Source organism: Amphiura filiformis, chromosome 3, assembly GCF_039555335.1.
Source record: "Amphiura filiformis chromosome 3, Afil_fr2py, whole genome shotgun sequence".
NCBI classification, from domain to species: Eukaryota; Metazoa; Echinodermata; class Ophiuroidea; order Amphilepidida; family Amphiuridae; genus Amphiura; species Amphiura filiformis.
The window spans coordinates 29,448,904-29,472,793 of NC_092630.1; the positions used below are offsets into that span (position 1 = coordinate 29,448,904).

A 23,890-nucleotide genomic window follows, 5' to 3' on the forward strand; every position below is an offset into this window, starting at 1 on the left:
TGACTTGAATATGAATAACAGGTTTCATAGCAAAAAAGAAGAAAAAGATCGTATATTATGGTTCAAACCTCAATTGACATTGCATTTATTTATAATATGCATCGTTCGATTCTATGCTACCTGTATCATTTTGACCAAATTCACCTAAAATGCATATTATAACGTCATAATTTTGACAGGATGTGCGCAGATAATTACTTACGTATCAATATAAATGAGAGTAATCGGCGGTGGTGGGATTCAACTTCCTACCGGTCGGAGTTGTGTAATGGACTAAATCATTGATTGTTCGAAATACCTGCAATTGAACTCTACGTAAAGTATTATAAAACTTTCTGGGTAAAATATTATAACCCCGATTATAACCAAAACAACTTATGCACAACTTACACGGACTATACATTTATAACCATGTTCAACGTGTGTTTGAGATGATGACTACAGGCCATGATATCAAAATGACAGACTCAAGGATATTTTGCACTTAACTTATTGATTTTGTTCAACCAGACCTGAGAATTGATTGCATTTCATATAGATTGCAGCAATGCAGTAAGGCATTTTATTCATTACGTTTGCATTTTAGCGAACTTGTAAAATGGGCATATTGTGTTAAACGTTGTGTTCCTTCCCTTACAATCTTATTGGTGCATAGTGTCCAATAAATGGAACGTCATGCTAGAACCCGTCTTGACTTGAATCGTTTAGAGTAAATTTAAGCCAGCAAATCTATATCCGTGGTTTAAAAGCATTAAACTCTTTCGGTGTCTTCGATGTTTAGCCCCGAAGCTGGTATTGATTGCATCTTTGACATCGTTGTTAGGACTTTGCATTTTCTCTTTAATGTTGTTGTTCTGCGCATTTCGCGCCATATTACATAAATATTGACACGAGATTGCATCGACCATTGTCATATATGCCCGCATTGCTACAACGAAAGGGTAGTCTATTTACCATACAATATTAACAAAATAATGTTCACGTGTTGCTTAAGGTATCAAATTGAGAACGTCGTCGAACGTAAATATTATTTTCCTTTGAGGAATTCTGAAATGAAAAGAAATAACTTGTACAATGACAGTGATGGGCTAGGAATGTGCAAGAACCCCTTAGAACAAATTCGTGATCCAAAAATATTATTAAACTAATATTATTACTAAACAGTGACAGTCGCTACGGATATGTTGATATCTTGATGAAGAGAAATGAAAATCAAATTCGCCTCACATTTTGGTATGTAGCAAAACTAGCTTAGTATTATTTTTTGATTTAGAGCTTAATTAGACTAAGCATCAAAATATATTTTGCTTTTGTTGATTTCGTAGGTTATATCTGACATAATCTTTGATAAAATATTATCCAGATTTTTCAACATTATCTGATTTTTTTCTTTCCCCCTTTCTTTTAATCACCTGTACTTGAAATCAAGTACTATTTTCATCAATACTTTCTCTAAATTAAATAACATGAATTGGATTATGGTGGAAATAAATTAGGATATTTTTCAAAACGATTTTTAATGATTAATGCAAACACATAATATAGTCAAGAAGCAAGGAAAACTTCTTGAGCTTTTGTGATTGAGTTCCAGAATAAGCTGACCTCAAAGAATAGGAAAAACGTTGGTTGCAAAAGAAAATTTAATTAAAATGCTCGGAAAAGAGATAAAGGTCATATAAGGTGCAATGTGTTCAGATTTTGTTATAAACGCAAAGTATTATTATTATTGGGGTTTTTTTCCGGTAAAACAAGGTTTTTAATAGACTTATAAGTTGGTTCCAATCTTTAATCACAAAAAATTGCACGACATTTAAAAATCGTATAATTTGCGACTGGACTTATATGGTATTATCGTGTTTACTAGTATTGAAGAAAGTACTCCAAACTGTGACGCACTTTAGTGAATAGAAGAGACTCTATTTCGTTAGTTTTCAATCCTTAAAATGACCTGGTTTGCAAAGGAAGTGTCTCGGATGTTTAGCCTATGGCTCGCTTCAATTCATTGTATGTTAACAATAGAAATCCGATATGAAATACTGGCGATGAAATTAAAGCAGACGAGGATTTCAGGAAGCGATAGCTGAATAGAATATTTCGCTGAGCAAGTAGATTAATCTTCGAGTTTTCAATTTTAGGTTAAACATGACGAATATTAACGATGGGATAAATATAGTGACAGTCAGACAGTATAGACAGATAGACGCACAACCAGCCACGCATTCCCCTATATACATCCCAACACACCCCACCCGGCCATCCACATGCATAATGACGTAACACACCCCTACATACCTTATACCACAACGATCAAGCTATTTGACTAAATTACATAACAGTAAAACAAGTTTCAAATAAAATGTCAGTAAAATAATAATAATAATAATAATAATAATAATAATACAAAAGTCGTATTCATAGTTTTTTGTATTTTGTAAGTGAATACAAGGTTATTAAGAGTTTGTTCATCTCATTTCCACGTCAAGATGCATCCATTGCTCAAAATAAGGACGTAATTACGAATTACCCTTAAACGTGGTCTAGGCCTATAATAGTTGAAATCTGGCAGATTTCACTAATATTGTCTGTTGAAGCCTTCAAATTTGTCTTCTTTTATAAAACATGTTTTATTTTGTTTTGAAACCCCAAGGCATGTCATGTCATGCAATTCAAATAATTACGAACAAAATATTCATGAGTAAGCAGTTGGACAGCCGCATCTTAAAAACATTTTTATGGAAAATTATGCAAAACAGCCCAAAAAATCATATACTTTATAAACTTTCTGGGTAAAATATTATAACCCCGATTATAACCAAAACAACTTATGCACAACTTACACGGACTATACATTTATAACCATGTTCAACGTGTGTTTGAGATGATGACTACAGGCCATGATATCAAAATGACAGACTCAAGGATATTTTGCACTTAACTTATTGATTTTGTTCAACCAGACCTGAGAATTGATTGCATTTCATATAGATTGCAGCAATGCAGTAAGGCATTTTATTCATTACGTTTGCATTTTAGCGAACTTGTAAAATGGGCATATTGTGTTAAACGTTGTGTTCCTTCCCCTACAATCTTATTGGTGCATAGTGTCCAATAAATGGAACGTCATGCTAGAACCAGTCTTGACTTGAATCGTTTAGAGTAAATTTAAGCCAGCAAATCTATATCCGTGGTTTAAAAGCATTAAACTCTTTCGGTGTCTTCGATGTTTAGCCCCGAAGCTGGTATTGATTGCATCTTTGACATCGTTGTTAGGACTTTGCATCGTCTCTTTTATGTTGTTGTTCTGCGCATTTCGCGCCATATTGCATAAATATTGACACGACCATTGTCACATATGCCCGCCTTACTACAACGAAAGGGTAGTCTATTTGCTATACAATATTAACAAAATATGTTCATTTGTTGCTTAAGGTATCAAATTGAGAACGTCGTCGAACGTAAATATTATTTCCCTTTGAGGAATTCTGAAATGAAAAGAAATAACTTCTACAATGACAGTGCTGGGGTAGGAATTTGCAAGAACCCCCTTAGAACAAATTCGTGATCCAGACATATTATATAAATTTCACAAAGCAGTCGCTACGGCTATGCTGATATCTTGATGAAGAGAAATGAAAATCAAATTCGCCTCACATTTTGGTATTTAACAAAACTAACTTAGTATTGTTTTTTGATTTAGAGCTTAATGAGACTAAGCATCAAAATATATTTTGCTTTTGTTGATTTCGTTGGTTGGATCTGACATATTCTTTGATAAAATATTATCCAGATTTTTCAACATAATCTGATTCTGATTTTTTTTTTAATCACCTGTACTTGGGGATGGTGGGGGAGAGAAAGCAAGTACTATTTTCATCAATTCTTTCCTTAAATTAAATAAGCAAAGAAAATTTCTTGAGCTTTTGCGATTAAGTTCCAGAATCAGCTTATCATCAGCTGAACTCATAGAATAGGAAAAACTTTGGCGGCAAAAGAAATTCTAATTGCATCATGCTCGGAAAAGAGTTTAAGGTCATATAAGATGCAATGTGTTCAGATTTTGTTATAAACGCCAAAATATTATTATCATTATTGGTTTTTCCGGTAAAACAAGGTTTTTAATAGACTTATAAGTTGGTTCCAATCTATAATCATAAAAAACTGCACGACATTTAAAAACCGTATAATTTGAAACTGGACTTATATGGTATTATCGTATTTCTATTATTGAAGAAAGTGCTCCAAACTGTGACGCACTTTAGTGAATAGAAGAGACTCTATTTCGTTAGTTTTCAATCCTGAAAATTCTAATGACCTGGTTTGCAAAGGAAGTGTCTCGGATGTTTAGCCTATGGCTCGCTTCAATTCATTGTATGTTAACAATAGAAATCCGATATGAAATACTGGCGATGAAATTAAAGTTGACGAGAATTTCAGGAAGCGATAGCTGGATGGAATATTTCGCTGATGAAGTAGGTTAATCTTCGAGTTTTCAATTCTAGGTAGAACATGTCGAATATTAACGATGGGATAAATATTGTGACAGTCCGACAGCATAGACAAATAGACACACATCCAGCCATACATCCCAACACACCCCACCCGGCCCTACACATGAACAATGACGTACCACACCCATACATACCTTCTACCACAACGATGAAGATATTTTTGACTAAATTACTTAACAGTAATACAAGTTTCAAATAAATATCAGTAAAATGATTAACAAATAAGTCCTATGCACAGTTTTTGTATTTTATAAGTGTATATAAGGTTATTTATCTTATTTCCACGTCCTATTTCCACGTCAAGATGCATCCATTGCTTAAAATAATGACGTTCTTACGAATTACCCTTAAACGTGGTATAGGCCTTGTTGAAATCTGGCAGATTTCACTAACATTGTCTGTTGAACCCTTCAAGTTTTTTTCTTATTTTGTTTTTAAACCCCAAGGATATCAGGCAGTTCAAATAATTAGGAACAAAATATTCATGAGTAAGCAGTTGGACAACTGCATCTTAAAAGCAATTTTTATGGAAAATTATTATCCAAAGCTACAATATGATGCTTACTAAACTTTTGGCTTCAGTTTTCCGTTTTAGGCGTAACAAATCTGTATTCGCTTTAAACAACATATCTAAACAACCAAAAATTACATTTTCATCAAATAACTTTTATTTTTGTAGCCGAGCTTTAAGAGTATAGGCATGGGTAATTTCAATATCCTGACAATTAAGATAACAGAGATGTGATGATGGTGGTAGAACCTTTTGAATGACCCTCGTAAATGAGGATGAAGCGGGGAGGAAGGAAACAGAGAGATACAAAACGAGAAAAGCAAAATGAGTAAGCGAGAACAAGCAACAAGCGAGTGGTATGTGTGCAATGAAATTTATAAGGCATGCAGCTGCCATGTAAAATGATGTTTCTTACACATGAGGATCCTCATTATCTAGGGTTGGGCATACATCAACTTTTTTATCAATATTAATATAAAACATATTGTTTCTATGGCGAAATTTTGCGTAGAACACAAATCTGGTGAAATTTTTGACCTCCAATGATGTTTGATACCACTAAAGTTCAAAATTCAAAATGGCCGCCAAAATTACGCAATTTTGCCAATAAATTGTCAATTTTACACTTATATGGCATCCAATATGTCTTGTTATAGGTTTTTTGGTGTCAAGAAACCCAAATATTAAGCTTAAAAAGTGAATAGATGTACCTGTAACAAGTTATGTGGAGTTTGTATTAAATTTAATCCAATTTTCAGCACAAATTTGGCCAAAATCGTCTTTTTCAGCAGAGCAAGGTGATGTAACAGTGTTCTTTCTAGTGTAACTATGGTAGTTTATGGTAGTGGACACCTTATTTGGCTGTTAATCCATGTCAAACTCAGGGTTTTAGCACATTCCTTAATAAAACATCAATATCAGTATCCAAGTTAGATTCTGGTTTCACAGCATTTTGTATAGACTGCCTCAGTTCATCGCATGAAAACTTTTACCCTCAGATAACCTACTTCACTGAGTAGTTCCTTTTCTGTTCGGTCCTCAAGTATTCCTACATTACTTGGTGTCACAGGGCCCTGCTGGGCCTTGCATTCATCATGGAGTTTCATTGTTCTGGTCAGTTCCTTCTTCTTCAGTTCTGCTTTTTTTTCATGAGAGCCAGTCTTTTTGTCATTTTGACTGTATGAAGGTAGTTTGACTCTATCTCCTTTACATCAGATACATTGTCAGAGGTCCTAGCCTATTTCCATTTGTTGCGTTTTTCAACATTGCTAAGTGTCGTAAAAGACGGATCAGAAAGTAACCAATTTGTCGTTACGATGTTTTTACGTGAATGGGTTTGGACTGATGTAGATCCGCCTCTTGCAACAATGCGTACATCCAGTTTGATTCACACCCTAGATTTGTAAGAGGTGAAAATTCCATCTTGTCTTCATCAATCTCTACATCCATACCCTCACCACTGCGGAAGAATGCCATTTCAGATAACTGTCTCTCTAACGTATCAATCACTTCATCAAGCACCGCACCATACAGTCTACTCTTGCCATCATCACTATCCATAGACTCATCTCTGACTTGCTTAAGCTCAGGTAGATTTCGTTCAAAGAACTTGCACTCCTAACCAGGTACACTCACTTCTATCAACATTCCTGCCTCTGTCATCTATTCCTAAGAGATCCATGAGAGGGAAAATGAAAGCATCTCCCAATTTGGAGTAGATTTTAGCACAACACAATAACCAGTTATTCTGAATATACGTCGACACTGCCAAAACTAGCTTTTTACGACATGGCATAACTGGGCATTAACAGCAGAGACAAAAAAATCATTTAGAAGCTACTGAAGAGGAAGCACCCAGAAAGCGATTAACCTCCCTGCTGAAGCTGGCCCTCAATCTAATGGCTGGAATTTTGGGCAGTTAGAGAATTCCATAAGTGGGCTGTAGATGGTAGAAATGATCTTTCATGGCTGACAAGGTTTTATCTGCCACTGCTAGGTCATGGGATCTCACAGACCGTCGCAACCTGGGGTCATGGACGTGGATGTCTGGCATCAGCTGGCATAATAACTCGGGCCCTCCTTGTAAAACATACGATGGAGCTTGGCTGCTCCAACTGCCCTGCGGTGGCTCAATGGCTGAATACGATGATTTTCATATGCATTCGTTGGCAGACCAATATGACACTATTAGCTCTAGTGCAGGAAATATTGCTTTGTGATCTCTGTAATTCTACCGAATCTATTATTACCAGTGAAGCCCTTGAAACCGGCATGTTCGATGTCTTCCATCTCCATCCATGATGTAAACATATCAAAAAAAGTAACTAACCCCCCTTAAATAATGGCCATTATTCAAAAAGGGGCTATTGTATTACAAATCTGTAAAATGCGTTGGAAGCACAATTTATTTCTGCGCATTTTGATACCTCATTTGATACGATAGCCCAGAAAACAATAAATCACCGGTGAATTTAATGTAGTGAGGTCCAGATTTGAAAGTTGCACTTACATACAAATTTTTACAATACAAAAACACTCAAATATCATTACAAAGATTTCCTTCCATTATATTGAATGCAAAATCAATAGAATTTACTGCAACTTTCAAATCTTGGGCTACAATATTTAGTCAATTGCTACAAATTAGGTGTCAAAATGTGCAGAAATAAATTCTGCTTCCAAGCATTTTAAAGATTTGTAATACAATCACCCGTTTTTGAATAATGGTCATTATTTAAGGGGGTTTAGTTACTTTTTTTGATATGTTTATATTCGTTATACAGTGATATGGAGTGTGCAGCATGGCTAGGTGAAAATAGCTTTGATATTGCAATGAGGGCCAGCGTGTAGACACTTGATCCTGGTGATGTGAAGACCTTCTCACTTGAACGAAGATTTTCTGTTCAATGTTCTTAAAGACTTTGTCAGCTATGTGAGTCGCGCCTAGTATAGTGTGTGCACTGCATTTAAGGATTTTTTCTTTAGTCACCCGAGACTTTGCAAGAGCTTGGAACAATCGCCTGCAAGATCTGGCATCCAAAAGTCTATTGAGCATTTTATGTCGTCAATGTCACAGTCAGCCAGCGCTGCAAGGCAGTTCAGCTCCTGAGTGACTGATATTTTCTGTAGACTGTTGTCATGGTCTTTCGAGACTGACCTGATAATGTGATCAGCTTTCACATCATACATTATTTTGATGCCCTGCTGCTTTGGTTGTGTCGTCAAGACCTACAGTAATTACATCATCATCACTCTCAAAGTGTTCAGCAGGAAGCATCCTCTAGATATCGAATCACAGTTCGTTCTGCGACTTGGAAAGACATAAGTTAAGTCCTTAGCAGATTTCCGACGCTTTGCTGTATCGTCTTCTGATGTTTTATCATCTTCACTATCCCACTCCTCCTTTTCACTTATTTCTTCCCAATCTTGACCAAAAATAATAGTGGTTGTTTGGACAATAATACCAGATAAATATCTGGGGCTGACTTGTAATGTAATCAGCTAAATATTAGACAGTACAAAATCATACAAGGTATATTAATGGTGTAAAAATGTTGGAAAAACAACATTTTTGGTGTTTTGGGGGTGTTTAAAAAACAAATTTACCACTTACCACCCTTCATGTACAGAAATTGATGTTAAAAGTGATAAAAATGTGTTTCTTGACCCTGATAACCTATGAAAAGACATGTCACAGGTTGGTAAAGTATGAAAATAAGCGATTTAGTGCTTAAAAAATGTGATTTTGGCGGCCATTTTGAATTTTTGAACTTTAGTGGTATCAAACGTCATCATACGTAAAAATGGTTAGCAGATTTGGACTCTACACTAAATTTGGCCATAGAAAACACTCGTTTCAAAAAAAGTATGGTGATTTGCCCAACCCTAAATTTATACTCATAACCTCTAATACTTCCTGACACTTACGGTATTAACGTGAATGTTGTGGCACAAATTATTTGACGAAATAAAATAAATGAAGTTCATTGTAGGGTGCTTCATATTTGATTCATGCTATTTTGATTCGTACGCGTGTGAAAATGCTTCATTGGAGGGTATGTTAAACACATGGGTAAACTAACTTCGAATCAAATCAAGCTTTTATACCATATGAAGAGTTAATATAGGCTTGATATTTCACAACCGTTTGGTTAAAATGACAAATTTTGAGCTCGCGTTGATATATGATATAAGGTTTTATATCTTTTAGTAATAATATTGTCACAACTGCCAACTAACAAAGGTCAACTAAGCAATCATCTTATTTATGTTATAACAAAACGAAGTGCTATAATAAATTTTCATTTGTGTTACACACGAAGAAAAAAAGTGAAAATCCTTGAATTGAACGAAGCCGTGTTTTGTCAAATTACCTTAAATGGCATGAGCATGCACATTGCATCATTACTGTCTTTGTTATACCGCGTTTTTGGGGAAGAAATAGACGCTCATGATCTGACTATTCTCAATAACGTCATATTCTTTGTTTCTTGCACCTTTGCACGATTCTGTTTAGTGTACTCCCTATAAACACCGATCATGGCCAATGCATAATTATAGACTAGAGGCGCGTAACATCCTTATAGTTTCTTAAGGTTTTATAATGTTTAATACATGTTCCAGAGTAAAAACATCATGAAAGGTTGTGAAAGATTTGTTTTGGCCCTTAACATGTATAAAAATTACCAAACTATACGATACTATACGCAGCTTGATTGTATACATGTTGAGGGGCCAAGTGGACTTACGGTCTTCTTGCGCTCGGGTCTTCATATGTGACCGTCCACGGCGAATGAGCCGTAAATTCCTCCCCGGTCAATTTTGTTTTATTTCGTGTTTAAAAAATAAACATCATAAACTAAAATGGTATATCATTTGACTTCAAACGATATCCAGAAGCGGGGTTATGGTTTGTTAAACTTTGCTCCTTCAACAAAATTATAGCTTTTACGTTTTTACATGTGTCTCTTTTTCCACATTGTTGGCAATAAATATCAAACAGTCATAATTGGCGGTCATTTCAAATCATCCCCAAGTCAACGAGGTTTAAGAAAGTTCTCTCATTGTTAATTGTTGGTTATGCATACCTGTACAAAATACAATGCCTGGTAACCCACCACTTGAACAGGATTTAGCAATATAAGCAAACAAAGACCAGAGCTATTAAAAGTTCTATAGCCATCTAAGGTAGAAGCTTATTATCCACTTCAACAATAGGATTATTGATTAGTTTCTGACTATCGAAATGAGACGGATGTCGGGCCAGCTTAAGTTACCGATGAATATGACCTTCGTACATATTTTACACCGTAACTCAGAATACAATTTAGGAAATTTACGGCTCATTTGTGCTGCCGGGTCACATATATTAATAAAAACATATACATCGAGGGCTCAGAACCAGAAAGCCGTATCTCACTATGACCAGCTATCACAACATGAGCATAAGTTGGCTCTTTGCTTTGGTCTTCAAATATCAATATTTCCTTCACAATGTATTTTGTTTTCTATTAAATTTTGTCATGATCAATGGACTGTATCTTCTATAGTGCTCTGGCGACTTTATGCTCATTTTGAGGGAGCAGGTGATTGTGAGTTGAGGCTTTCTGGCTCTCAACACTCGACATGTAAACATCTTAGAAAAACGTCAATTTGTTTTTCGCAGAAATACAATTACAACTACAACAATATCAACTACAATCATATTCAAAGGAGGTGCATGTAAGAGTTGGGGGGGTGAATGTGATAAAAAAGCCAGGCGATAAAATAAGAACTCGGCAATCGAGTAAAGTTACGAAAACAACACTATCCGTTTGTTTTACTATACAGTTAGTCTATGCAATAAACAGACTCTGCTAGGACTAGTGGTAGTAAGAGTATGAGCGGTATAAAACCAATTTCCGAGATACGGATCAGTATCATAATTTGCATTACGAATGTGAAACCGTGCACTCGGGCTTTTACCATACTGTGACATGCATTGTAAACCACCCATCGATTACGTTGAACTCGTGGTGTATTGAGGAAAAATGTTCCTGTATTAGGGAACGGGATAGTAACTAGTATTAACTTAAACGGATGTGATATCTCAATTTATACATATTTTTCTGTCATCTGATTGGGTAAAATGGGGGTCACATGACATTTGATATTTCTACCGTTTCCCGCTTTCAGGCAAATACAAACACAAATGGACAGGGTGACAGTACTACCTACTATCACCCGCGATAGTTGATGGGATACCCTTCAATATGCACTCTAATAATTTCGACGTGTAACGTAATATAAATATAACGTGCCAAATACTTTTTTTCTTATTCTTTAACTTGCATTTCTCTTTAGTCCGTGCATTCTGTCAGTCTGTTTTTAATATGAATTTGAATAAGGGCACCGAAAAACAATAGAAGCTCGCAGTTTTTAGGATTGCACGTGGCAAGAAGCATTAATTACCATAGCGATGGGACCAAGTGAAGTCACTTGATAATGTATTGCCATACACAAAACTCCCGTGAGCTGCAACTCTATGCCATTTTAACAGCCAACAAATGATAATTTTTTAAAATTTATTATCAGTTGAATATCAATTCAAATATGCATTGGTTTTTTATCTTAATCCATGAAATACATTGGAGTACCAACTTTATTTCGTCTTGACTTAAGTGACAATATATATAGTTTGTTTTACAATCGCTACAAGAACAGTTAATAATCAGTCCGAGCACACAGAATGAATGTCAACAATGCGGACCTTTAATTAGAACAGACCTTCGATAAATGCCAGCGATTTCACCCCTATTAATTTCTTCTAGAGCTAGTAGGGCAATACAACAATTATTATGCTGACAGTGAGTCTCGAATGGATCATTTAATTGCGTTAACAATGTGTGATATATAAATGCAGCAATTTATTCGCATCACAAATAAATAAATCATGATACAAATTTGTGACATTCTTGTTCATCATGAATATGTAAATCCAGTAAACCATGGGGCGAGTCCCAACAGCGTATTGCACGTGTTTATATAATGTCATCTATTGTTGGTTGCAGGTAGTGATGTTGTTTTCTGAAAAAGAAATTTACAAATTGTGCACCTGCAAATGTCAACAATTTAAATTAACGATCTGAGTGCTGCATCATCACCTACGCTACTATAAAGTGGAAGCATGCACATGTAGAATAAATTATTGGTTTAATGTAGGGACGACGTGGGTAAAGTATTTGAATGAATCAGGTGAAAGCACTACACTTTTACACCTGTGCAAATTTGCTGTTTTCCCGCTCAATATTCCTTATATTTATATGCTGATTTGAATATTGCTTACATTAATCTGGCGATTCAATATGTAGTCACTTAGAGTGTAACATATTTGGTTAGAAGCTATTTAAAACGTTTAGAGAGTTATACGTTTTGAATAATGCATTGCCTCTCATAATACATGAATGCATTCTTACTTATTGCTTACACAGACAGTATGGTAAATTATTCTTCAGCTGCATTTCCATCATTTTCTACCTTCTCCAAAACCGAAATCAGAATGCAAATTTAAAACAAGGACAGTTTACGCTCCGTAGCCTTTACACTGAGATTTCGGTACTTGCTCTTTCTTATGTCAAAACCCTTCCCTATTTCACGTGTTCAAGGCTGTTTCTACACAGGTGAAAGTGTATAAAAGAGTCTATCGCACAACTGTTTGGTGCGGACTAAATATCCGGGTGGTTCAACCTTGTGATACTATATAATTGTTCCATTATCTATGTCTGTGAAATGGATAACATGTACACTCAAACAATGTTTGGTCCGGGAGTAGACATCTTGAGAATTACAAGAAAAGCAACCGTTTACTTTCTGGATTGGTGGATGCATGTACATCTCACAACCTGTTATATAGTTATACGAATTGAACACGTTGATTGCATTGCACGCATAATACGTGATACATCTTGGATAGATATCGGGATTACAAAATGTGTGAGGGCGCTGTAATGACATGAATGAAATGCGTAACTTATTTCGTGGTCAGATTGCAAGAGCATCGTGCCTTCACCTTTGGCGTTTTTTACATTCACCCAACAATTGGTACAAATCTTTTTGATGGTAGACTTGTAGCGGTAAGCAACTTATAGCTAATATAATGTGTAGCAAAAAACCTGTTACCGGCAAATGGCTTTGGAAAGAATGTATACAACCATACAAATGACATATTGAATCCCTCTGGGTTGGCAGTGCGTCGCCAATCTATTGAAGCTAATACTTGGAGTGGATCTTTTACAAATTGTTTGTAAGGATGATTACTGATAAAATTTATGGGAGTCTCGTCTAAATATTTTGTAATGCTAAATATGACACACAAAAAGGTCGATCAGGTCTGCGTATTTAATGGAATTACAAATTACGAAAACGAAAACTAAATCAAACGCTTGAAGCAAACATTTTTATGTTGTGCATCTGTACCCCAATTTTTTATTAGGTTTGTAGGCTTGCTTCAAAGTTATTTTTCATTATTTGAAATTATAAAACAGATTCAAATCGTCGAAAGAATTCAAGAAGTTCATAAGTAACAAAGAAATACGCAAGCCACTTACAACGTTTTTGCATGATACAAACAAATGATATTGAAGCCAGTTATATGATATACTGCTTAAATTTGATCTACTTTTTCTTCAATTCGGTTAGCGCGTGTTTAGGAGGCTTATAGAATCGAGAACAAACAAGTGAAAAAATGCATTAGTCTGCATTATACATGTATTATGTATTATTAAAGTGAAATATCAGGTAGTCTGCAAAACATCCTGGCGATAGGTGTCCTTTGAAATTGAAGACTTGCATCAACACTATAATCAAGTGAATCTAGATCTATAATATTACAAAGATCAGAATCCTTTTGAGCTTTTAATTACATTCATGTATTGCTTAGAGCTACACTTTATCTGTGCAGGTGGTGATAGGGAAATGCGTGATTTGTTTATAGAATAAGCTTAGCTAATAATATATTTCTGTAATCTAAACTTGCTTAACTTACTATTTATTACATTATCTTATTTTATATTATTCAAACTGGTAGATTTATTTCCAAGACTTTTAAGGAAATTCTTTCACATTTCATCTGAAATGATTTTTAATAGGGTTGAAATGATGCCTTGAGAAAAATGATTCATTAATCTCGTTGTATCAAACTCAATTGAAGTATGGGAATGTGAAGAATAAATTATCATGATTTTATGCTGTGTTTATACTTCAGCTCCTTTTTATTTTAAATTTAATGTACTTTTGATTAAAACTTTATAAGTCTTAGGCATTGTGAGCTAACATGAATATTTAGATATCTCGTAGGTAACGCCCAGCAAACACACAACGTTTTCGACATCATTCGTAAAAGGTTACAAAAGGTTGTCAGAAAACGTTTAAATGTCGGGTTATATAAAGGGTATATTAAGAGTACAAAACGTTTTCATAACCTTAAAAACATTTTTTAAACAAAAATGTTTTACAGAAAATGTCGGGTTATAAAAAGGATACAAAAACGTTTTAATAACATTCCAAAAACATTCTTGAAAACTTGATACAAAACATTCTAAACAGAATGTTATTTTGGGGTTTGCCCAAAATATTTTCAATAACGTTTTAAAAACGTTTTCATGACCTTTATATAACCCGACATTTAAATGTAATTAAAAGGTTTTGAAAAAAAAACCCCATTTCTGTGTTTGCTGGGTTCAAATATTTTAACATAATGTTATTTAAGTATTGACACAATATTTGGCAAAAATGTTTGCAAAAATAGTTTACAATAACATTTTTGAAAACATTTAAAAATATTGTTGTAGTGTGTTTTCATACAAAACGTTTTAAAACGTTATCATGACCTTTATATAACCCGACATTTTAATGTTATTAAAACGTTTTTACCTAAACCAAAAGCCAAAATATAACTTATTTAAAACCTTTTTAAAACGTTTTTGTGTTTGCTGGGGCCATTCTTATCCAATAATATGGCACAACTTGTAATGTACCGACGGAAATATGTTTGGCGCTTTTACGATTTTATATCAATATCATTCATTGTGGTAACACAAACAGGCAAAAACGGAAGGGTCACGTCCAAGTTTTATAAGTACTGCGCACAAAATTGTCTATTGTTGACCCAAAGTTTTATTCACCAACGCTCTTCGTGTACCGACGGCCTTAGTGACCCGACGGTCATGATAAGCAGGGGTGGGGTTGGAAGCACATCCATTTGGCTACGCCACTGAAGAGTACACAATCGTGCAAATGATAAAAGAAATAGAGGTAACGAAGATGAAGTAAAAATAGCGAAGAGAAAAAAAAACACAGAAAGAGACACTAGCTGACATGGGAAAAAGAGATAGAGAGACTCAAATGGATAAGAAGAGAGATTGAGATTAGAGCGGAAAAAAAAGAGATGTAGTAATAGTAACAAGAAGAAACATGAAGAGAACCTGCATAACATCAAGATTCAATTTATTAAAACAATGTTATACTATTATAGGAAAAGAACTATCAAAAGACAATTCCAAATGTTAATCATTCATTAAGCGAATCGTTGATGAAGTCGCTCAAGGATGAATGTTGAAAATAGATTTTCTTACAAGACCCTTGTGGCTGTTTTTGTAGATTGGATTTCAATTACAAGAAAATAATGTAAATCACTATCAAAATCATTTACATTGTTTTAAATTTTTTTATTTATTTCAGTCTCTGTTTTTACCTTGTAGTAAAGCTTCAGGTTAACACTGTGTAAAATTAATAACGTTTTATATTATTCAAGCCCAACAAAGTACTTGCATATATTGATTAACTATTGCCAATTACAATTCTATTTTTGAATATGACAATAATTGATATGCCGGTAACCTTTAACGCTTGTATTCCCCAGCTATAGTTCATGTTATCAGTGATGTTGGAAAGCTGGGTGAAATAATTGCCTGTAAGAGAGAGAGGTAAAGCGGTAAGGGTACTCGCCTTAGGTGCATGAGGTCCGGGTTCAATTCCCAGCTGTGGTAAATAATTGTATTGGGGGTTTTGGTCTGGAATCAAAATAGTAAATTTAGTTAGCAACATCTGTAAATTGAATTCAGCTTTTGCTCTCCCCATGGTGCATTTAGAATTGGATAAATCATCACGAGAGCAGCCCGTCCTTCAGAGGGGATGTTAAACCATCCCGTTTACAGAAAACCATACATGTTATGCATGTAGCCTGCAGTCAGAGTCATACTATTGGAATGATTGTTTTGTCCATCAACATACAATCGTTATGTCACACGTTAGCGCTCACCTACATGTAATTTTTTCAAAAAGGCATTTTCCCTTGCCCAATTCCAATACTGCAACAATTTAACAAGATGACACAAAATATTATCACGTCCCACAAAAATCGGTAAATTGAACAAACCAAATCAAAACTCACGATTGCTAAAAGAAGAACAAGATAAATGAGCAAGGAATAGAATAATCGGGTGGTGATGATAAATGACACACTTTACTCTGTGCGTACCAATGCATAAAAAGCTACGTCACGGAAGAACCTGGTAACAAAACAAGTAGTGTCAATGTTGTCTGAGGTGTATTTACTTAGAAACTACACGCTACGGCCAAAAAGCCTTGATCAAACCAGTAAATGGAAGGTGTGCAGGAAATGCACAAGTTAAACATGAGAGGCATTTCTAAGTGACAGTTTATAACAGGTACTTGATTAGATTAAAGAGTAAAGCGCACCATTCAAAACGTAATGTTTTAATGTTATTTGAGGTGACCAAAGTGTTAAAAGATATCACAACTTAGATTTAGGGTGTATTCGGTATTTAGATTTAGGGTGTATTCGTTTCTTTAACCTGTCAAGTCAACATATCAAATGTTCATACAATTCCATTTAGTACCATCCTTTGTAAATTTCATTGGTCGCACTTTCAAGTGATGAATATTTTATTATACAAGCAGGTTTGATTGCAGCGCAGCTGATTTTTGTATCACTACATTCCATTCTGCATCATTCCGTTGTGCCTAATTTATTATACATACAGGTATAGCGGGGTAATACACTATTCAACAGTGTTTGTATTCTCAGTCAAATTACCACGCAGATTATACACTTTCATCATAACAAACCAAACCTACGCAATTTTAATACTTAAAGCAAAAATATTACTTTTCGAAGCGATGAATAGGTAGATTAATGATATGGGAAACAGATTGAATTCCCATTAATATTGATTTTATATAATATTTTTCTGATAAGATCAGATGTTCATCACAGGATACAGAAGCAGAAAAATGCATCTCAGGAGGAAGATTCACGCAATACAACTGAACACTTTAGGCACACATTAACTGATGTACAATAATTATCGTCCCGCTGTTAGATTACGAGTATTTTTGGCACATATCTTCAAGCTGTATATTTAAAACATTTTTCGGCGCGCTGTAATATTATATAAACACGTTTTACCTCTTTCATTCAAGTACATAAAAATATATTAAAATAAGAGGAAAAATTGATGATTGGGATAAGCTCTTTAATTTAATATTTTGAGACGTAATTAGGAGAAAACTGTTTTCTTGAATACTGTGTTTCTTATAACATTGCGATGCGTGTAGAACATTAATAAGCAGATGCTGTATCAGGATTTCGTTTAGTCAATTAATTTTATTATTGTGAAACTGTTAACAAATTTACCTTTGTTGAGGTAAATTTAAACTGTGCACATAACAATTTTTGGATTCTTAAATTTTCGTCCACTATCCGACGTGACCTTTTGAAGAGTGGTTGACTAGAGTGGGATTTTGGTCATGTGATTTAGGTATGACGTCAGGGTCACATGACATGTATTTTGTACCTATTAAAGTGGAAGTGTGGTAAAATATGTTCTTTGCGAGAAGATTTATAAAAGATCCTTGTTCAATTATGTGTTTTTTAATTTCACTTCATACATGTACTTACGGCTAGATAGTTATACACTCATATACACAATCATAATTCAGTGTTTTTGTTGCTGTGATGTAATTTGATGAGTATGGTTATGTTGGAAGTCGTGTTATCTGATCCATTGAGTTGTATTATGCATTTAGAGTCCAGTCTCAATAGTGCTAGTTCGGGCTATTATTTGACCGACTTTCAGCCAATAACATTGGTATTTGAAAGGTGCACCAAGTAAGTATCAAGCTGGTTGGTCAGTGATTTATCGCTGTTCATTAGCGATTGAGGTATGAAGCAAATTTTGGTATCGATTGCAATCAGTTTCATCTAATCTACCAACCTTATCAAAAATCGACCCACGTCATATTTTATATCAAAATATGATACCGTTTTTACGTTGCTTTTCAACGTACCATTTCCTGATGTAAGGCATTTTGTGTGTCCACGAATCTTTTAAATCTTTCATTTATACACGAAGTATATGCAATTTGATAACGAGTCACTTCTTATCTGTTTATTTTCTTTAAACATACACTTATTTATTTTCAATTTTTAAAACAAATTAACTTACCAACCTGCTTTATAGTATTGATGTCATTTTCAAATATGCCAATGACGATTGATCAAATAAATAACATCATCACCCTATAAAAATTCATGATGGAATTTAGATGGACATACTCTATTACATCGTTAATATTGTATGCACAGGTTTCCATATCTTGTTGCAATCTCTTTCATCAACACAATCGTTCAGTGCTTTCTTTTGGAGAATATTAGGCACAGAAAAAACAGGAACGTATGTCTCAAATTGCTGCCATATGTGATACCTTAATCCGGAACCTTAATATTACTTTTTAAATTCAATCAAATACGCAAAATGTTCCAAGATGAAACAATCAATACAGCAACATTAAAGTCCTACATTTGAAATGTTATTATATATAAACATTGTGATTTTAGTTGAGTCATGTGATGGGCCTGGAAATGTCTGTTCAAATGATAAATGTGCAGATTGTTAGCCAGAAAGGGTCTCTCTCATATTCTCAAGCTAAAACGGAGGTAAAGATCGACACGCAATTTCAACTTTCGGATGGGATAAATAAGGTCTATTATACAAGAAAGACAGCACTAGCATTGAATTTGGATTGCTTACCTTTACGTATGTGGCTCTTGATTTTCTTCGTTGTTTTATATTACGGGAATACCTGAAAATTAGAATAGCAAAACAGACGAATTAAAAACCTGAACAAATAAATATAGTATGAAGTGTTAGCACACAGCCATTCATCTTTCGTTCACTTAACGAGAGGACCTTTACTCATGGGATACGGTAAATTTGCACTATCATTCTAATTCTCTCTATATGACAAGTATGAAAAAAATCCATTCTCGTACGGTAATACTAGCGATTCATATGGTTTCACATCATTCGATGATATACATTAAAATTTGAAATGTATTTGAAAATTAGATTACAATATTCGCTATTGAATTGTGTTAAAAAACGCTATGGGTATGGGTATACTATTGTTACATTTACATAGCAAACGTGATAAATTAGATGATTGAGATGATAAATTGGCCATTCCCATGACATACAGTTTAATATAAAAGTAATTTATCTCAATATCAGTTGTTATACTGTTACTCAATGTTAAATGTTAATATCAGGATAACTGTCGTAAGATTTTGTACTATGATTCCGATGAGACTAAAGCTATAAGCAAGACTAAAATTCAATACATCGATTCCCGCTATATTGCAATGGTACATAATGGTGCCCCCCTAATTCTTGAAACAATTGTGGTAGTGGGGCAACCAAACTCAATTTTGCCACAGAAGCTTGTTTTGCTGTCCATAGTTTTGTTTTGATGGATATTGCTTCTCAAGACCACAAACTTCAAAAATAAATTTACTGGAACTCTGTCAGCATTGAGCATTTTAAGATATGGCCGGTCAAAGTTCACACAGAGGTCAAAATTCACATTGAAATCGTATCGTCAACTCAAGGCGAATGATAACACAACAAGAGTCACATTAGTACATCTAAATATCTTACATCAAAATATAGCTAAATATCTAATCTAAATATCTCAGAGGCCTCCTAAGCGTGAAGTCTTTTCTTATAGCATGTAAAATGACCACTGTCCCTATTGTATTTGTGCAGCTGTCATCAGCTGTATAAAACTGCGTATAAAATGCTTCTCAATTTGCTGCGAGTGATCTGCTGAAATCCAAGTGTAAACTGGCAAGATAATCTTACTTATATTCAAATAGATTTGTTATTCTAGAACACTATTACCCTGTATTCTAACGCTAATGATATAAGGCTCTGCAAGGCGAGTCAGTTTTGAGGAAACATAGCTTATATCAACGAATCAAAAATAGAAAGATAGGGCCTCACATATTGAGGACGAGTGACAAGTTGAAACTGTATTTCGACATTTGACGCTAATCTATCACAGCTTGTAACGATGACAATTGTAAGTCAAATGTAATGGAAATAATTATAAGAGAACAAGGTGACTTTAAGATCACTATCACATGAGAAAGATACAGATAATCGTTGATAATTAAGTTCATCTTCTTTTTAACCAAAATGATGGCCGATGGCAAGGTCTGATGGACAACTGCGCATATATCTTGCTAGATTGGCTCACCTTATTGTCACTTAGGTCTTTACACCTTGGGGCCGTGTTAAGACTAACACTTGACAGTGGTCAATGTAACTCAGACAAGAGAATCCTTATTGTCACTTAGTTCTTTACACCCTGAGGCCGTGTTAACACGGGACTGTTGATAATGCTGCTCATATTATAGGAAAGTTAGAGAAAAACCAAAAATTGACACTTTGAATAAGATTAGTATGGTGAATTTGGAGAGTAGATAATGAAAGTCAAATCAGTATCACTTCACGCTTTAGAGTAGGCTACTTCCGAACATTGTGCTATTTTTGAGATCTTAATATAAATGTTTCTAATAAAATTGTTCATTTCTTTAGTGGCAATGAAATATGTTCGTTTAAGATATATTAGCTAGCTGAAATGAAAAGGAAATGTTTATACAATTCTCTGTCGAAGTGATGTGATAATCGGATAAACTACAATACATAGCAATAAGTTCAAAACAAGCGTGATATAATCAAAAATTGCTTGAACCTATTGCTATGTTAGTTAATCCAATTATTACATCACTGCACTTTGACAGCGAATGGCCACGAACTGAATGCACAGCAGTGAAAAGTTCCCAAGCATTCATATTTAACTATAAAACATATTTTGATGATCTCATTAATACAGTAACCATCCGGGTTTTTTAACAAGATATGTCAGGTATGGCGTGATGAACTTAATCGTGCGCTGGGCGTCACGGAAAGTTGATCTATTGCATTTGAGCGCGGATGCTTCCAATGCAGGACCCAATATCGATGATCGTTGACGTCTGGGAAAAGGTGTATAGTTGAAATAAATAATGTGCACTATTAAATTGCATCTGGAACGCACCAAAATGTGAACATTCTACGCAGGCCATTACGAGAGGTGAAGCGTACAATTTGTCCGTGATACAGGCTTGACCTTGGGCAAATTATTATTATTTTTTAAATCGCACTATTTTTGCACCCAATTTTTTACACTCAAATAATTACTTGGTAGTAAAAACGTTTAAATAATCGGTTCAGCTACTCCTTTTCCATTATTTACATTTTAAGGCCTCAGACACATTATTTGGGTGTAAAGGAGAATCAAGTAAGTTTAATTCTCAAGGAATGCTTTATTTAAACTTCGTATGACGCCCAACTCAACGATTTCTCATTACATTGTCAAATCTTCAATATCATGTCAATCATTATCAATACTTCTATTAATTCGTAATAAAGTAATAACATAACAAAATCAGCCAAGGGACTTTGGGAGTGTGTCTCTTACACAGGGATATAACGGTGTGCTTTGATTGGAAATATATAGACCATGGTTTTATTAAAATCTCAAGTTTACTTTAGCTAGATTTTCTGTGTATTAATGTCCGAAATAGAAATAAAATTAATAACTTGTGCATAGTATCTGTGGACGGATTAGTCTAATATTTCATAGGACGAACACCCGTCGGGATCATAACCACATATGTAACAGGTGTTTCGTAATATTTTTTTTATTAGAAAGGAAGGATTTGATGATGTAAGGGAAAAGATCAAATTAAATCTTCATTATAAGAGCCACCTGACTTTAATCTTATTTTTAAGTTGACCTAAATAAGTATTTTCTACGCATGTTCCAATTTACTGTGGATTTTTAGGCACAAACCTATACCTTATAATCGTTAGGTAAGATTAATTAGCTCGGTTTAGTTAAAATTTTAGTACTATAAAATTTGTTGTTATTTTCCCAAGCCGATAACTTTATAATTTGATAAAGTTGATTATCCGCTGCTAACCTTACACTTTGACTTTCTTTTCCCTACCTAAAACAAAAAGGCAGCCTCGCCACAGGTAATTTAACCGCAAAGATCACAATACGGAGAGCTCTGTTTCAAAACCCCTTACATCCACTTGCCCATTTTTGAGAACACATCAAAAAATCATCAAAAAAATCATCAAAAAAATCACTGATATATGGGGGTTTGGAACAAAAGCAGTTTTTATAAGAGCCACCTGACTTTAATCTTATTTTTAACTTGACCTAAATAAGTATTTTCTACGCATGTTCCAATTTACTGTGGATTGTTAGGCACAAACCTATACCTTATAATCGTTAGGTAAGATTAATTAGTTCGGTTTAGTTAAAATTTTAGTACTATAAAATTTGTTGTTATTTTCCCAAGCCGATAACTTAAAATTTGATAAAGTTGATTATCCGCTGCTAACCTTACACTTTGACTTTCTTTTCCCTACCTAAAACAAAAAGGCAGCCTCGCCACAGGTAATTTAACCGCAAAGATCACAATACGGAGAGCTCTGTTTCAAAACCCCTTACATCCACTTGCCCATTTTTGAGAACACATCAAAAAATCATCAAAAAATCATCAAAAAAATCACTGATATATGGGGGTTTGGAACAAAAGCAGTTTTTATAAGAGCCACCTGACTTTAATCTTATTTTTAACTTGACCTAAATAAGTATTTTCTACGCATGTTCCAATTTACTGTGGATTGTTAGGCACAAACCTATACCTTATAATCGTTAGGTAAGATTAATTAGTTCGGTTTAGTTAAAATTTTAGTACTATAAAATTTGTTGTTATTTTCCCAAGCCGATAACTTAAAATTTGATAAAGTTGATTATCCGCTGCTAACCTTACACTTTGACTTTCTTTTCCCTACCTAAAACAAAAAGGCAGCCTCGCCACAGGTAATTTAACCGCAAAGATCACAATACGAAGAGCTTTGTTTCAAAACCCTTACATCCACTTGCCCATTTTGAGAACACATCAAAAATCATCAAAAAAATCATCAAAAAAATCACTGATATAGGGGGGTTTGCAACAAAAGCAGTTTTTGGCGGGATGCTTGGGTAGGATGAGCATCCCGCCAAAAACTGCTTTTGTTGAAAAACACCTTATATCAGTGATTATTTTGATGAATTTTTGACGTGTTCTCAAAATTGGGCAAGTAGATGTAAGGGGTTTTGAAACAAAGTTTTTCATATACTTGTCGGTAATGAAATCTATAAGAAAGATTAATGACAATTTTTGGCTGATCGATGAATCGTTTCCATTACAGGCTTTGTTCTACTGATTTAATATTGAGTTACGATAATGGTAACATGATTCTGGTGCATTCTCTATTATATTGTGTTATATTTTAAGGTTGGTTAAAGCTGTATCGCACCATTCCTTGCATTTTTATTCTTTGCATATAATTAAAGGGAGTATATTCCTACCGAATGGCTTTGGCTACTTGTGGTAACATCATTTGCATTAATTTTAGCGATAGTGGCC

The 23,890-nt window shown here is 34.4% G+C and overlaps 1 protein-coding gene across 4 annotated transcripts in view; it reads right to left on the minus strand.

Annotated features, from left to right (window-relative positions):
• LOC140148323 (uncharacterized) overlaps positions 1 to 23,890 on the minus strand; it is a 291,837-nt gene that overhangs the window by 157,854 nt on the left and 110,093 nt on the right. For 2 of the 4 annotated variants that reach the window (XM_072170234.1, XM_072170232.1), the window contains exon 2: positions 19,110 to 19,161. The exons of the other annotated variants lie outside the window; for them this stretch is intronic. The gene's annotated coding sequence lies outside the window, so the exon portion shown is untranslated. The remainder of the gene's footprint in view (positions 1 to 19,109; positions 19,162 to 23,890) is intronic. 4 annotated transcript variants of the gene reach the window in all.